This window comes from Petaurus breviceps, unplaced genomic scaffold, assembly GCF_028583685.1.
Source record: "Petaurus breviceps papuanus isolate PSGF00001 unplaced genomic scaffold, PetGlider_PUasm1.0 551, whole genome shotgun sequence".
Classification (NCBI taxonomy): domain Eukaryota; kingdom Metazoa; phylum Chordata; class Mammalia; order Diprotodontia; family Petauridae; genus Petaurus; species Petaurus breviceps.
The window spans coordinates 22,883,515-22,893,257 of record NW_027186372.1 but is presented as its reverse complement, the minus strand read 5'-3'; the positions used below and the strand labels follow the sequence as shown (position 1 = coordinate 22,893,257).

Genomic DNA, 9,743 nt, shown 5'->3' with positions numbered 1-9,743 from the left:
TTTCTTTTTTTTTTTTTGTAAGCAATTGGGGTTAAGTAACTTGCTCAAGGTTACACGGCCAGTTACTTCTGGCTGTGGTGCTAAGTATCTGAGCCTGGATTCGATCCCCAGGTCATCCTGACACTGGAGCCGCTGCTCTTACTCGCTGAGCCACCTGGCCGCCCCTAAGCAATTGGGGTGAAGTAACTTGCTCAAGGTTACATGGTCAGTTATTTCTGGGTGTGGTGCTAAGTATCTGAGCCTGGATTCGATCCCCAGGTCATCCTGACACTGGGGCTTACTCTTACTCACTGAGTTAAGTTTTTTCTTAATGCTTTACAATTATTGCCTTATTTGAACTCCACGACAACCCTGTGAGGTAGGGGCTGTTATTATCACCATTTTACAGAAGAGGAAACAGGCTGAGAGAAGTTGAGTCATTTTCTCAGAATCACATTGCTAGTAAATGTTTGAGGAAGAATTTCAATTCAGATCTTCTTGACTCCAGTTCCAGCATTCTATCCACTATACCAAGTTTTGTTCTACACAATAATTATGATAATGGTTTTGAAAAAATAAAATATTTAAATTATTTAAAAAATTTTAAATATGAAGGAATGTGGAGTAAATAGTAATTATATAAATACAAACTTCAATAATTCAGGGATTCATGATTTCATTATTATGGGTACTCTCTGCAGTGACACATGATCAGTCTTCTATAAATCCAAGAGTTATTATAGCCAAAAAATTGAACACACTAATAGCCAACCTGCTAATGAGACCTTATGTACTTAATAAAACTGACCCTTTGACACTAGACTTTAATTAATCCCCAGTCCCTTCCTCCAAACTTTTTCAGCTTGGTCAAAGCTGCCAGGGCTTGTGCTCTGCTGGTACTTTAAGAATCCAGGATTACTCTCATACCACAATCATATATAAATATAAATATCATATCATATATAAATATATAAAAATAGAATCTTGGTGGAGTACTATGTAACGTATAAAATTTTATACATGCCTGTCATCTCAGGAAGCTAGCTCACCATATCACCAAGGTCGACCAATTTCCAAAGGCACACGTAAGGAGACCACTCACTGTGTAGATCTCTGCCCAGGACAGGGGAAGTAGACTCCCCCTAAGGATGGCTCTCCTTCAGGGTCACGATATGGAGAACATCTTCCTCTGGAGATTCTGGTTCAAATCTCCCAAGTGTTGGTGGCCTCTGAGGGGATGATGTTTTTGTTCTGCTGCCTACCACTCTCATACTATGGCAAAAGGTTTCTCTGGCTCCACCTTGGATTTCCTGCCCAAAGGGTCACCCATAAAGGGAAAAGAAGATTCTCGGTTCTCTGGAGTGGCTAGGGTCCAACAGGTTTCGTGACTCCAGGTCTTTCGTTCCTACTGGAAAGACTATGTACTTCTGGTGCTGAAAGCTGTCAGTGTGTTCTCAGTTCACATCTCTCCTGCTTTCCCATTGTCAGCCTGAGACAGCAGAGGTCTTAGTTACTAAGCCCAGGCCCTGACTCTGGCTAGACAAACTCAAACTGAACACTTCCCAGGTGGAGTCAGCAGCGTTGCCTGGCCTTCTGGAGACTGAAGGCACACAACTCTGGTAGCTGTGGCTGACATAATAACCAAATGACTGCCATCATATTCTTACTGTCCAGTGGCTACTGCCCCCAGCTCCAGCTCCTGGAGATGGACACAGAGATAAAGTCCAACAATTAGTACATTTATCTTCACATTAAGGCATGGCAGATTGGCTGTCCACAACTCCAGGCACTGAGGCTAATGGGAGATCATGTGATAACCTAGGGGCCTGGACTCCCAGAACTAGGGGCTGCCTCTGCCTGACTACGTCCACCATCACCTCTATGGGTGATGAAGTCACATGATGTCTGCTATACTGCTAAGCTCACTTTGGGGCTGTGGACGGTCTCATCCCAGCTGGCCTGTATAGCTTTCCCTGCCTTGAACCACTAGAACAGCTACATTTAGGCCTATATGACTCAGTTATTGGGGTGGTCCTACCCAATGAGGGAAGTCCCTTGTTTATATTGAAATGGCATCAAATGCTATAGGAGTTAGATCTGAATGGCCAGTGCAACAAGAAAGAGGACTTCAGGCAGAACCTGGCAGCTTTTTAAAATACAGGTAGTAGGGGCAGCTAGGTGGTACAGTGAATAGAGCACCAGTCCTGGAGTCAGGAGAATCTGAGTTCAAATCCGGCCTCAGACACTTAACACAAAAAACTAGCCATGTGACCTTGGGAAAGTCAATTACCCTGCCTTCCCCCCTCCAAAAAGCAAAACAAACAAACAAACAAACAAAAACAAATAAAATACAGGTAGTGGGCACAGCTCCATCTTTCATTCTCTTAGCCTTGCGGGAATGCAGGTTATTGGGCAGTTATCAGATTGATGATCTGATGCAAAGGCTGCCTGGCCCTTTCCTGTGTCAGTCTGTCTTCATACTAATACCTGCTTTTGGGCCTGAAGAGAATGCAGAAATCCAATGGTGGCTGGACCAGCTCATCACCGTCCCCCAGAACCCTCTGCTGTTTCCCCTGCCTCTGTATTTCTTCCCAGGGGCCTCAGCTTGAGGGCTTTTCCTATTTCCCCTTTTACTTTCAAAATATTAAAGATTTCATAAAATTAAAATGACTTTCTTTTTTTTAGTTTTAACATTCACTATTATAAGACTGTGAGTTCTAAATTTTTCCTCCTCCCTCCCCTCCCTCCTACTAAGATATCATGCCATCTGATATAGGCTATACATGTACAATCAAATTAAACATATAAAATTACTTTCTAAAAACAGGAGGTTGTCCCTTCCTGGCTCAAGAAGGCAGACATCCCAGGAAGCTGAGGGTGATGCTTGTGACTTAGATAAGAGAGAAGATATGTCATATCTAGGGCAGGAGGGGACCAGCGGTCTTGGCTGTTCCTCAACCCTCCCTGATCTGAGTATTCAACTGCCTTAAGGGTCTATTCTATTAGGGCCACACCTGCCACTGCCAAGCCTCACCATGGCTTAAAATTGACACACTCCTCCTTATTAATTTCCTGTTCCTAGTCTCTAACTCATTAGCTGAACTGAGATTATGAAGGACCCCTAAGCACATCCATCACATTTTCCTAGCTCAGTTTGCCAGTTCTATCTACTTCCCTAGGTCTTTAATAACATTCCTTAGATGTCAAAAGTTGAGAGGAGGGGGTGACTTTTTAAAAAATTAAATTTATTTCATTTTTTGGGATTAATTTATTTTCGTTTTCAACATTCATTTCTACAAGATTTTGAGTTCCAAATTTTTTCTCCATCTCTCCCCTCCCCCCCACTCCAAGATGGTATGCATTCTGACTACCCCTTCCCCCAGTCTGCCCTCCCCTTAATCACCTCCCTCCTATCCCCCTTCCCCTCACTTTTTTGCAGGACAAGATAGATTTCTGTACCCCATTGCCTGTACATCTTATTTCCCAGTTGCCTGTAAAAATAAGTTTTGACATTTGTTTTTAAAACTTTGAGTTCCAAATTGCCTCCCCATCTACCCTCATTGAGAAAGCAAGCAATTCAATACAGGTTATACATGTATAGTTATGCAAAACCCTTCCATAACAGTTATGTTGTGAAAGGCTAATTATATTTTCCTCCATCCTATCCCCCCCACTTATTCTATTTTCTCCTTTGACCCTGTCCCTTTTCAAAAGTGTTTGCATCTAACTACCCCTTACCCCAATCTGCCCTCTCTTCTATCATTCCCCCCCCCATCCCCTTCCTCCTTACTTTCCTGTACGGTAAGATACCCAATTGAGTGGGTATGTTATTCCCTCCATAAGGCAAATCCAAATGAGAGTAAAGTTCACTCATTCCCTCTCATCTTCCCCTTCTTTCCCTCCATTGTGAAAGCTTTTTCTTGCCTCTTTTATGTGAGATAATTTACCCCATTTTATCTCTCCTTTTCTCCTTCTCCCATTACATTCCTCTCTCATCCTTTAATTATATTTTTTAGATATCATCCATTCATATTCAACTCACCCTGTGCTCTCTATCTATGCATATATATATATATATATATATATTCCCTCCAACTACCCTGATACTGAGAAAGGTCTCATGTGTTAAAAGTATCATCTTTCCATGTAGGAATGCAAACAGTTCAACTTTAATAAGTCCCTTATGATTTCTCTTTCCTGTTTACCTTTTCATGCTTCTTTTGATTCTTGTATTTGAAATGAAATTTTCTATTTAGCTCTGGTCTTTTCATCAAGAATGCTGGAAAATCCTTTATTTCATTGAATGTCTATTTTCCCCCCTGAAGTATTATACTCAGTTTTGCTGGGTAGGAATTTATTTCATTTTCAAGAAGATAATCATTCTCTCCCTTCTTCCTCTGACCCTCATCACCACTCCCATTAAGAAAGCAAAAAACAAAAAGAAAAAAAGCCTTACTACAAGCATATATGCTCTAGTAAAAACAAATTCCCACTCTGGCTGTGTCCAAAACAATGTCCAATCTGCATTCTGGGTCTGCTGCCTTTCTATCTGGAGATGTGGAGCCTGTTTCATTGTGAGTCTTCTGGAAAGATGGTTGGTCATTGTGTTGATCAGAATTCTTAAGTCTTTCAGATTTAGTTGTCTTTATAATAATGCCATTTTTACATACGTTGTTCTCCTGATTCTGCTCATTTCACTCTTACCAATTCACACAAATTTTTTTTTGCTTTTTTTTTTTTTGGAGGGGAGAAGGCAGGGCAATTGAATTGGGATTAAGTGACTTGCCCAAGGTCACAGGGCTAGTAAGTGTTAAGTGTCTGAGGCCGGATTTGAACTCAGGTCCTCCTGACTCCAGGGCTGGTGCTCTATTCACTATGCCACCTAGCCACCCCTGATTCATACAAATTTTAACTTTTCTCTGAAACCATATCCTTCATAATCTCTTTTAGCACAATAGTATTCCATCTCATTCATATATACCATGACTTGGTCAGCCATTCCACAATTGATGGACACCAAGGGAGGTGACTTTCTAAAATTCTATCTTAAATTTATACTATCACAATTTACATAATAATGATGAACATTTACATAACTTCTAAAGGTTTACCATTACTAGTATTAATAATACTCTTCCATTACTTCAGAGAATACATTATTCTATCATTCTATTTGTTAGTTTATGTCCTACTTCCTACTTTATCACTCAACTGAAACTGTTTTCTCCGAATTTTTATTGTTGTTTTTGTTCAGTCATTTTAGTTGTGACAGACTTTTCATGACCCCATTTGGGGTTTTCTTTGCAAAGATACTGAAGTGGTTTGCCATTTATTTCTCCAGCTCATTTTACAGATGAGGAAACTGAGGTAACAGGGTAAAGTGATTTGCCGAGGGTCACACAGTTAGTGAGTGTCTGGGATCAGATTTAAACTGAGGTCTTCCTGACTCCAGGCCCAGAGTTTTATCCATTGTGCCACCTAGCTACCTTTTCTCCAAAGTTGTTAATTATCTATTCATTTTCAGACCTGATGGTCTTTTCTCAGTCCTAATTTTTCTCAATCTATTTACTGCATTTGCCATTGTTGTTCATCTTCTCTTCCTAAACCTTCTCTCTGGATTTTTGTGACCTTACTGTCTCCTGGTTCTCTTCTTACCTGTCTGAAAACTTCTTCTCAATCTTGTTTATTGTATCTTCATCTAAGTCATGCCCACTAACTTTGGGTTTTGCCCAAGTTTTTGTCTTAGGCTCTCTTGTCCCTTTAATTTTTCCCTAGTAACCCCATTAGTGCCCATAGATTTAATTATCATCTCTCCATAGATGACTTCCAGATCTATGGATCCAATCCCCTAAGCTTCAGTTATGTATCATGAAGTTACCTATTGGGTATTTCTTTTTTTTTTCTTTTTGGAGGACAATTGGGTTAAGTGACTTGCCCAAGGTCACATGGCTAGTTTTTGTGTTAAGTGTCTGAGGCCGGATTTGAATTCGGGTCCTCCTGACTCCAGGGCCGGTGCTCTGTTCACTGTACTGCCTTGCTACCCCACCTGTTGGGTATTTCAAATGGGATATCTGGAGACATCAAAAATTTAATGTACCTAAAGTAGCTGAGGTCTCATATTCTGTATGAGGCATTTGCTAATACCCTCCCTAGTTATCTAGTATTTAGATACTTTGTATATATTGATATCTATTTATTTTATACTTATGTTGTAGCTCAGAGGTATAAAACACATTGTCAACAACACTTCCAAGTATAGTCAAACCTTATTAAAATGTAATTGGGAAATATTTCACAAAATAAATAAATATACAGTAATAAATAAAAGCAAATGCAAAAATAAATAAATACAATAGAACATAGAACATGTCAATATGTTATTTTTAAAGTCGATATGCACCAGCAGGGATCCTTATGTGTAGTTTAACATGAATTTCTATTTGAATTTGATGCCACTGTTGTAGATATTTTTATATATACTTGTTGTCTCTCCCATCAAATGTAAGCTCATTTAGAATAGAAATTGTTTCAATCTTTGTATGTATTCATTCTTTTCTCTCTCATTTCTGTATCAGAGATAGAACTCGAATCTTTGATGGTATATTATAGAGAGCTGGCTTCAGAGTAAAAAACAATGTGGGTTCAAGTTTGATTCTGACACAAAAATGAATGAATAAATTAGCATTTATTAATTAATATAATAATGTACTCTATTGTATCATACTGAGGCTGCTAGGTCCCACAGTAGATAGAGCACTAGGCCTGGAGTTAAGAGGAAATGATTTCAAATCTGGGCTCAGACATTTATTAACTGTATGACCCTGGGCAAGTCACTTAACCTCTGTTTGTCTTGGTTTCCTTAATTTTTTTTAAAAAAGCAATCAGGGTTAAATAACTTGCTTAAGGTTACACAGCCAGTTATTTCTGGGTGTGGTGCTGAGTGTCTGAGCCCGGATTTGATCCAGGTCATCCCGACACTGGAGCCGGTGCTCTTACTCACTGAGCCACCTGGCTGCCCCTAAGCAATTAGGGTTAAGTAACTTGCTCAAGGTTACACGGCCAAGTGTTTCTGGGTGGGTGCTAAGTGTCTGAGCCTGTATTCTATCTCCAGGTCATCCCGACACTGGAGCCAGTGCTCTTACTCTCTGTGGTTGGTTTCCTTAATTGTAAGATGTAGATAATGGTAACATCTATTTCTCAGGATTGTTGAGAGGATAAAATAATATTTATAAAGCTCTTAACATGGTTCCTGGCACATAGTAGGCACTTTATAAATGTTTATTCCCTTCCTTCTTCCCCTCCCTCAAGGGAATGGTTTCAGAGAAACCTAGGAAAAGCTATATGAAATAATGCAGAGTGAAGTGAGTATAACCAAGAGAACAGTTTATACTATATGTGTATCTGTATAAATAAATATATATATGTGTGTGTGTGTGTATAAAATATTATAAAAATAAACAACTTTGAAAGATTTAATAATTCTGGTCAATTCATTGACTAACTATAATTCTAGAGGACAGATGATGAAGCATGTATCCAATTCCTGAATATAAGGTGATGAACTAAATATACAAAATGAGACACACACTTTTTGGACATGGCCAATATGGGAATTTGGTTTGCTTGGCTATGCATATTTGCTAAAAGAGTTTTGTTTTCCTTTGTGTTTTCCCCAGTGGCTGGGAGAGGCAGAAGGGAAAGAGAAAATGCTTGTTAATTGGGAAAAAAGTAATGAAAGTAAGAAAAAAACATTTATTAACAGCTTGTTATGTTGCAGACACTGTATTTAAATACTGAGGATGCAAATGCAAGCAAACCAAAATAGTCTCTCCCCTTGAGGAACATTCTAATAATTGGACACAATATAGAGAGGGGAGTTAGAGTTGGAAAAATGGAGGTGTGCACATGCACAATGGGATGTAGTTTAGACATATTGAGAAGGGGCAGGGTGTTTGGGAAGAAGCACAGAGACCCAGTGGCCTGGTTTGAGGCAAGATAAGGTGAAAAAAATGATCAGAACCCAGGTTCCTGAGCAGGAATCTGAGGTCTTGTGAAAGGAAGAGGAATACCAGAATGTAGGTGGCGAGGTTTGGAGTTGGCTTGGTTGGGCCAAGTCAGTAACCTCTCGGAGCCCCTAGGCAACCTACTATGACAGACGTTGCTACTTTCTGTTTTTAATTGTATTTCCTCACCAACTACATGTAAAGACATATTTTAACATTCATTTAAAAAGGATTCTGAGTTCCAAATTTTCTCCTTACACTTCTTCTTCTCCTCCCTCCCCAAGATGGAAGCAATTTCATACGTTATACGTGTACAATCGTGTAAAATTTATTAAAATTTATGTAAAACTTATTAGTCATGTTATGAAAGAAGAAATAGACCAAAAGAAAGAGAAACACCATGAAAAAAATAATGAAGGAGAAAAATAGTGTGCTTTGATCTGCATTCAGACTCCAGTTATTTCTCTGGAGGTAGATAGCATTTTTCATCAGGAGTCCTTTGGAATTGTCTTGGATCATTGTATTGCTGAGAATAGCTAAGTAAGATAGAAATTCTTAATTTTTCCTCATGGGCCCCTTCGGTAGTCTGATAAAGCCTCAGAATAATGTTTTTAAATACATAAAATATACATTACAAAGGAAATCAATTATATTGAAATGCAGTTATCAAAATGTTTTTAAAAGTTCATAAATTTGTGAGTTGAAGTCCTGGTTGGACAAGGAGGAATAAAGGAATTAGCCTTGAACCCTGACCTTTTGTGTGTAATGTAAATAGAATGTGAGTTCCTTAAGGACAGGGACTGTTTTTGCCTTTCTTTGTAGGCCCAAGCTTAAAATGGTGCCTGGTAAATAGTAAGTGTTTGATAAATGCTTGTGAATTAAATAATCATTATCTGTATTTGTAATATAAAATGCCAGGGATAGATGTAGTTGCTGAGTAAGGGAAAGGAAACTCAGACTTGCAAAGCAGATCCCTATATTCATTGGTACAGGGAGTTTCTTGGCTAGGAGCTCCCTATACTGATGATGGGTAGCTAGTTGGCTCAATGGGTAGACTCATTTTCCTGAGTTCAAATCTGACTTGAGACACTTAGTAGCAGCATGACCCTGGGCAAGTCACTTAATACTGTTTGCTTCAGGTTCCTCATCTATGTAATGAGTTGGAGAAGGAAATGGCAAACCACTTCAGTATCTTTGCCCAGAAACCCCTAATGGGGTCACAAAGAATTAAATATGACTGAAAAAATGACTGAATTGAATTGATACGAATGTCAGAGTCAGGAATGTATACTTAATTTCCTAGGAAATGAGAAGCTACAGAAGGTTTTAAAGCAGAGGAGTGCTTTATTCATGGTCATGTCCCTCTTAGAGAAGGGAGTAAGGGAATTGTTATGTATAGAGAACCTACTATGTGACAGGCACAGTGCTAAGTGTTTTAGAAATATCTCATTTGATCTTTGAAACAACCCAGGGAGGTTTTGATGTTGTTACTATCCCCATTTTACAGATGAGGAAACTGAGGAAAAAAGAGTTAAGTGACTTGCTCTGGGTCACAGAGCTAGTAAGTGTCTAAGTAAGTCAGGTCTTCCTGACCCCAGGTTCAGTATGCTACAGTTATCCCTTTCACATCACAACTTTTCCCATTTTGGTTTTGTTAGATTGCAGGTGGGTATAAGAAATTTAATGGGAATTTTGGGGGAGTTTTTTCGCAAAGCCAACAGACAACACAGAAAAAGTATTTTTACTTAACATTGACCTACA

At 39.1% G+C, this 9,743-nt stretch overlaps 1 protein-coding gene and 1 pseudogene across 2 annotated transcripts in view; both read left to right on the top strand.

The window, feature by feature from the left end:
- The window catches only part of LOC138172826 (F-box/LRR-repeat protein 6-like), a 12,240-nt pseudogene extending 9,652 nt beyond the window's left edge, over positions 1–2,588 (top strand).
- Positions 1–9,743, top strand: part of FABP6 (fatty acid binding protein 6) — a 56,120-nt gene that overhangs the window by 11,378 nt on the left and 34,999 nt on the right. The gene's annotated exons all lie outside the window — the stretch shown is intronic.